The following is a 7,271-nucleotide window of genomic DNA, read 5'->3' as shown; positions in this document are numbered from 1 at the left end:
GGTGGGGGGGGGGGGGGGCCGCTGCTCGGGGACTGGCTGGGCATCGGTTGGCAGGTGGTGAGCAATTGCACTGTGCATCTCTTGCTTTGTGTATTATTATTATTATTATAATCGTATTATTATTATTATCATCATCTTATTATTATTATTATAATTTTATTTCAATTATTAAACTGTTTTTATCTCAACCCATGAGTTTTTCTTACTTTTCCAATTCTCTCCCCCATCCCACCGGGTGGGGGGGGAGTGAGCGAGCGGCTGCGTGGTGCTTAGTTGCCGACTGAGGTTAAACCACGACAATTCCCTTCTTACATCTATCAAGCTCCATCTTTAAAAAAGACAGGATTTTGTCCACTACAAACTGCACTGGTAAATAGTAGCCTTCTTTTAATTTCTAGCGTAAATTTATTCCTGGGCTTTTGTGTGTGTGTCAACATTGTCCTTTCAGCTAAACAGCTTTCTCCTCCTTGGTTTTACCACCTCAATGCATTTATAGGCAGTAATCCTATCTCCTCTAAGTCTGTTTTTTGTTTGACTAACCAAACCCAACAAAAGCTGCTTACTCCTGTATGGTAAGCTCTGTTTTCCTGTTGTATTGTGATGCAGCACTTTTCTGCACTTCTTTGCTTGACTTTTTCCTTCTTGAATGTAGGTGACCAAAAACGTGCATAGTGGTTCCAAGTAACATATTACAGTGCATCCGTGCTTCCCCCTCTCTACTGGAAATACTTCTCCTGCTATTGCCTAGTATATGATTCCTGTTTTTTTTTTCACACCAATGGCTCAGAGACATCCTGTGACTGACAAATATAAATCCATCTTTTTTTTCCTTCCCATTTTCAATGGGTAGCAACCATTCTTGTTACTGGTTCTTAAAAGCATCACCCTGGATTTTGTCCTAGTTCCTCTAATCCCACCCTATTATTGCGGGCATCAGGTTAACCAGATTCCTACTGAATTTGCCCTCTTGACATGGGTGAGTGCTTCCCAATTTTGTACATTCAACAGATTTAATTATTGTACATCCACTTTTTGATCACTAATAAAAGTATTTAAGGAACATCATTTGGAATCTCACTCTAGAGCACTAGTTTCCCTTTCAGCATAATCTATCACTGTCTGCCCTTTGGGCAGTTCCTTGTACTAATTCTTATCTCACAGAATACCTAGTAATTATGTGAAATATTTTACTAAAGAACAGGTAGGCTACAGCTACTGTGTTACTATGTTTTCCTTGCCTATAAAAAAATCAGCTATTGAAGAAGCCTGAAACTTGGTCCCCTTTAGTAAGTTGATATTGTATTTTAGGACATCTTCTACTACTCCCCATGTCTTTCATTTCCCCTAAAATCTTGTACATCAAAATGGCTGGTCTATGCCCCCAGGTTTGCCCCTTAACATCTTTTTTTAACTGAAGACATCACACTTACTAGCCTCCATTCAGATGGGCATACCATCCTAAGGAGTTCTGGTTCAAACGTTGTGGAGCCATTTCCACTTTCCATAATCCTATTCCTCATAAAAGGTCCTGCCATCACATCTGTGTTCCACCTGCTTGCCTTCAGAAGCAGAGACAAAGTATTAATTGCTTTGGGGGCCATCCCTAAAATAGCTTTAAGTAGTATCCTCATTTATTTTCTAGTTCTTTCTTCATCATGGTTGGAGAATCTTTAATACTTTCTTCAGATTTCTCAAGGTCTAAGTTATCCCAGGTGTTCACAATTCATATTCTGATGTTTCACTTTCATTCCTCCAAGTTCTGGTTTCTTTTTCTGAGCAAATCCATTCTGATTCTTGAAGATTCTTTGGCAAATCTCAACAGCCTATTTAGTAGAATTATTTGTCCAGAGAGGTCTGGAGTTCTCTTGCCTGAGAATACGAATTTCAGACCAGCATTCTACCCCAATTCAGTGCCTTTGCTCTTCAGACTGCTTCCCTATGATATAGTCTGCCCTTTTACAGTTAAAAGTCTTAACTACTAACTTGTCTTTGTACTGCCATTTCATTTAAATTGAAATTTGATCAGTACTGTCATCACTTGATAGCGTATTATTTTCTCTACTACTTTCTCTATATCTTTGCTACTTGTCCATCCCCAACTTAAAATATTATAATCCCTTAGTGGTTCCACAGCTCCTTGGAAAAGGAGGTTTTTCAACTTCCAATCTGAGAAATTACTGGATTCTACTGTGGATGTAGCATCTGTTCTCCAGTCTGTGACTGTGAATTTTAAGTGTCCCGTAATGATACAATCACCTGGTAGCTTATGTCTCTCATGATACTAAAGCAATCTCAATTCCAATATTCATTGTAGAGCCCAATCCCTTTCCCACTACAGTCGCCTTCAGAATCCTTTCCTAACACATTTTGACACTGATCCTCTCTTATCCATACTATTCATTAACATTTCTTTACTGCCAGCCATATTCTTAATATATAATGCTACCACATTATCTTAACAATTCCTTCTGCATTCCTTTCACAGTGTGCAACCTGCAGAACTTGTACTCCAGTTGCAATTAGTATTCTATCATGTTTCTGTTATCCCTCTAATATCCTGTTTCATGTCATGCACCAATAAGCCTAATTCTTCCATCTTCGTGTGCAGGTTGCTTTGTTGCATCTGCTATTGCCGCCTCACTTCACCTGGTTTCCTAGCTAGGTTAAGTACAGTATTTGCACTGATTTATTGTCTATCCGGTCATTGGGATTTGGGGGCATTTTTTCCCCTGTGTTTCCTGCTATCTGATATTCCTTTATCTTTGATATATCCTCAATGACTTGATTTTACTTTCTTTGTATTAAAAGAAGGTGATGGTAGTAAAGCTGTTTCCCCAATTTCCCTTCTTCTTCCCATGCACAGCCTTCTGCAGTTTAAAGCTCTTCTTATATACCATGGCAGACTTTGTCCTAGGAGAGCCATGATCCAAGGATTCAGGTGGAACAAATCCCTAGAAAATACTCTTCTTTGTGGGAAGGCCCCTTTCTGTAATATTCATTCTGCCCCTTGGCAGTAGATTACTACTTCTGCTACTATTACTATTTTATTGTGCGGTGGTTTTTTCCTTTAAAACTTTATTCGATAGTACATTAAAAACTCTATTTTCCTTTCTCTTCTTTCTGTCTAAGTATTTATACCATGCTCATCACCTTAGGATCTGGCTTTATTTAGGCAACTAGAGTGTTTTATCAGAATATTAACAGCATTGCAAAATGCTTTTCTACACGGCCCTCGTCTCAGACAAAAATAGAGTGCATTTTCTGGGTGCTCTTTGCTTCTTGGTCTATGTCTCTATATTTCCCATAATAAATACCTATTTCAGTTACACTATATATACAGGCACTTTGCTGTAACTGGGGACACAGGCAGGAGAAGTTTGCAGGTTGAGATAATATTTTTATTACGCCAACAGGTACAGTTGGGAAAATTAATCAAGCTTTTCAGCATGAAGGCACATCTTAGGGTCACTTGGTGTCTGAACTATTGAAAATGTTGATAGATCTTAGTGTCTAAATGGCCCTTGAAGGTAGAGAAATACTATCCTCCTCTTAAATTTAGCGTTTAAGTAAGTGATTTGACTGAGTCACAAGGAAGCCTCTGTAGTAGTTTCAGAACCAGAATCAAGTGATCTGGGCCTAAAATAGGTGCCATTCTTGATGACACTAGTAATGATATCTGTAAAGAACAAAATGGAGAAGAAACATGACTTACTATAGAAAATTCATTAAGGAGTATGAACAGTTACTGTAAGAAAACACTCTAGAATATCTACCCACTGCTATATAATCATGCATTACTTTAAAAAAAAAAATGCAAAAAAGGGACAATGTAATCAAAAGAGCTTCCAGAACAAAAAGGAAAGAACGAAGGAACACAGATACACACCCAGATGCCATATCCTCCAAACATGATGTGTAACCACATGCTTCCTTGTGGAAGCAGACTGGCAAACAAAGGATCTTATGAACAGCACTGGGGATACACAGGTTAACAACAGGAGCAAGGCCCTGGCCTAAATAGGTGCTAGATTTACACATTTTGTCAAGGGGATGCTCAGTAGCTCCTGTCCCACCTGCAGCAAGCAGCGTACAGTTTTGATCTAAGAATTAAACGACCTTGCAGGGTAATGGAAATGGGATAATGCCTCATAGCATTAAGTTCAAGATAGCGCATATAACTGGTGTATATAATGGCTAATAACAAGAATTACAGTAATAACATGAATGTACAAGCTGGAAACAACTCAGAGGAAAGTCCAAGTTTATCAGAGAACGAGTAAGAGCTGACTGTGGGAAAGGAAAAGCAATTCTACGTAGACCAAGCAAATATCTCAATAGAGACAAAGCAGCGTGAGCTTCACTACCCAGAGCATTGGGAAGATCTCCCCGGCCTGTTGTGCGCCCTTCCAGGCTCTCAGAGAGGAGCAAGTGCAGATCATAATCAGGGGAACAGAGAGGCAAGAGCTTGTCTGGTAAGTCTGGGAAAAGAACAGCTGAGAGAGGATATCATGCCTCTCTGTAAACACATCCAATAAGTAAGCACCAGGGAAAGGAAGAGCTATTTAGTCTAAAAGCCAATGCTGGCATTGGCAATAGACCCAAATAGTACAAATAGACCCAAACTGACCATGAATACATTTACGCTGGGAATTAGAAGAAGGTTTCCAATCCCCATGGCAGTGAGGTTCTGAAACAGCCACTGAGAAGGCTGTTGGGATGAAAACCTCTAAGTCTCTTCAAGCTGAGATTGGTCAGTCTATTAACAGTGATCTAACGTCACTGTTCAAGAGAACAGAAACTTGACCCAATGCCTCACAAGGTCAGTCCCAGCCCTATGTTCCTTCCTAAATAATAAAACCTAGTAATTAAACAACATCGTCTCTTCAAAAACTGACTGCTTAAGTAACCTGTCAACCAATGCTATGATGTCTTCTTGGAAGAGAATATGCTGTGGTGGGGAGCTCAGTCCTGCATCTGTCTCACGGAAAGCATTAAACATAAGGTGTTATGATGAAAAAAAATTGTAAGCAACATTGACATATTTAGAAGTATCTGTATAACAGCAAGCACATGCCTGTTACCTCTTGCAACTATTCTAAAAAAAGATAAACTTAAGCATATGTTTACAAGGACTTCATGGTGTAAGCTCCTCAGGGCAGGGAGTCTGCCTCTACACTCATTATTTTTTAAAGCAAAGTACATATCTATACAAGTAACCACAATTTTAGATTACTACCGTTGGTGGCCAGCTGAAGTTACTTCATTAACCTCAGATATGGTAGTGATTACTACCAGGTACTCAGACCTTTTTGAACAGTGAGACATCTGAAATACTGTGCATGAGTCCTATTTCTTACATCCACAGCAGGGGTGTAAATATTCACAGGCATTTGAGCATCACTTAAGCAACAGCAATAAAGACCCTGAGCATTTTGTGAGAATTAATGACTGCCTGAGAGTGTTAATAGCCTGAGGTGAAACTTTGGATCATTAACCCCAACTGGTCATTAAACTTCAGGAGAGGTCCAAGGCTGAGGTCATTATGACAGTTATGAATTCTAGGGGGGAAGGTATATTTATATATGTTGATTTAACACTATTTAATCTGTACTGTTGTAGAGCAAAGCTACAGATAGGCTAAAGAAACTACAGATCTCTAGATGATGTTAACAACTGTCAACCCTTCTTCATCTCAATGGAAAAGACTGCAAATATCAGCACGTCAGAAATTTCCCAGCCAGGTTGGAAACATTTTCAGCATTTGTAAAACATTCACAAAAGCAGGCAGGTAGTTCCAAAAATTTCATAAAATAAACCCCTGGGAATCAATCCAGACTGCTCCCTTAGGGCCACAGACCCTGACACGTAGAAGCCCAGATACAAGGCAGGGGAAGGAAGGTGAGGTGGATCTAGACAGCAAAAGGGGTGACATTCATGCAGATCCAGAGTCTGGCTCCTCTTGAAGTCCCAGATGAACCCTGATGGTACTAAATGGTACTAATGGTACTAATGGGATTGAGAGTATCCCTGCAGAGAAGGACTTGGGGGTACTGGTGGATGAAAAGCTGGACATGAGCTGGCAATGTGCGCTCACAGCCCAGAAGGCCAGATGTATCCTGGGCTGCATCAGAAGAAGCGTGGCCAGCAGGTTGAGGGAGGGGATTCTGCCCCTCTACTCTGCTCTGGTGAGACCCCACCTGGAGTACTGCGTCCAGCTCTGGAGTCCTCAGTACAGGAAAGACACGGACCTGTTGGAGCAGGTCCAGAGGAGGGCCACGAAAATGATCAGGGGGATGGAACACCTCTCCTATGAAGAAAGGCTGAGAGAGTTGGGGTTGTTCAGCCTGGAGAAGAGAAGGTTCTGGGGAGACTTTATTGCAGCCTTTCAGTACTTAAAGGAGGTTTATAAAAAAGATGGGGACAGACTTTTTAGCAGGGCCTGTTGCGATAGGACAAGGGTTAATAGTTTTAAACTAAAAGAGGGTAGATTTAGACTAGATATAAGGAAGAAATTCTTTACGTTGAGGGTAGTGAAACACTGGCACACGTTACCCAGAGAGGTGGTGGATGCCCCCTTGCTGGAAACATTCAAGGTCAGGTTGGACAGGGCTCTGAGCAACCTGGTCTAGTTAAAGATGTCCCTGCTCATTGCAGGGGGGGTTGGACTAGATGACCTTTAAAGGTCCCTTCCAACCCAAACTATTCTATGATTCTATGATTCTATGATTCTATGATTCTATGATAAATGCACAGGCCTCCTCTCAGCCTCTGCACAGATACCTAGTTTACACAGGCTGTGCATTTCTGGTGGTGCGCAGCTTTGCCACACGCATCAGAGAAAGGACAAGGACTTGGTTGGCTGCCGAGGGCAGCGGTGACTCCAGCTCAGAGGGTGCCCCCCTCATGGAATGCAGCAGGTCAGAGGAGCTCCGAGAGGAGCGGGGCACCCTGAGCACAAAGCTTGAGCACCCAGTGTGAAAAAGACACACAGCCAAGAGCATCCAGATATTCCTTACACAAATGAAGGAGTTAAGGGAGGTGAAAATGCCTTGACTTGTAGGAATCATAGAATCATAGAATCATTTAGGTTGGAAAAGACCTTTAAGATCATCAAGTCCAATCATTAACCCAGCACTGCCAAGTCCACCACTAAACCAGGTCCCTAAGCACCACATCTACACGTCTTCTAAATACCTCCAGGGATGGTGACTCAACCACTTCCCTGGGCAGCCTGTGCCAATGCTTGACAACCCTTTCGGTGAAGAAATTTT

The sequence above is a fragment of the Pygoscelis adeliae genome, unplaced genomic scaffold, assembly GCF_000699105.1.
Source record: "Pygoscelis adeliae isolate BGI_AS28 unplaced genomic scaffold, ASM69910v1 Scaffold113, whole genome shotgun sequence".
NCBI lineage: Eukaryota > Metazoa > Chordata > Aves > Sphenisciformes > Spheniscidae > Pygoscelis > Pygoscelis adeliae.
The sequence above is the reverse complement of the archived record's forward strand: the minus strand, read 5'-3'. Positions refer to the sequence as shown.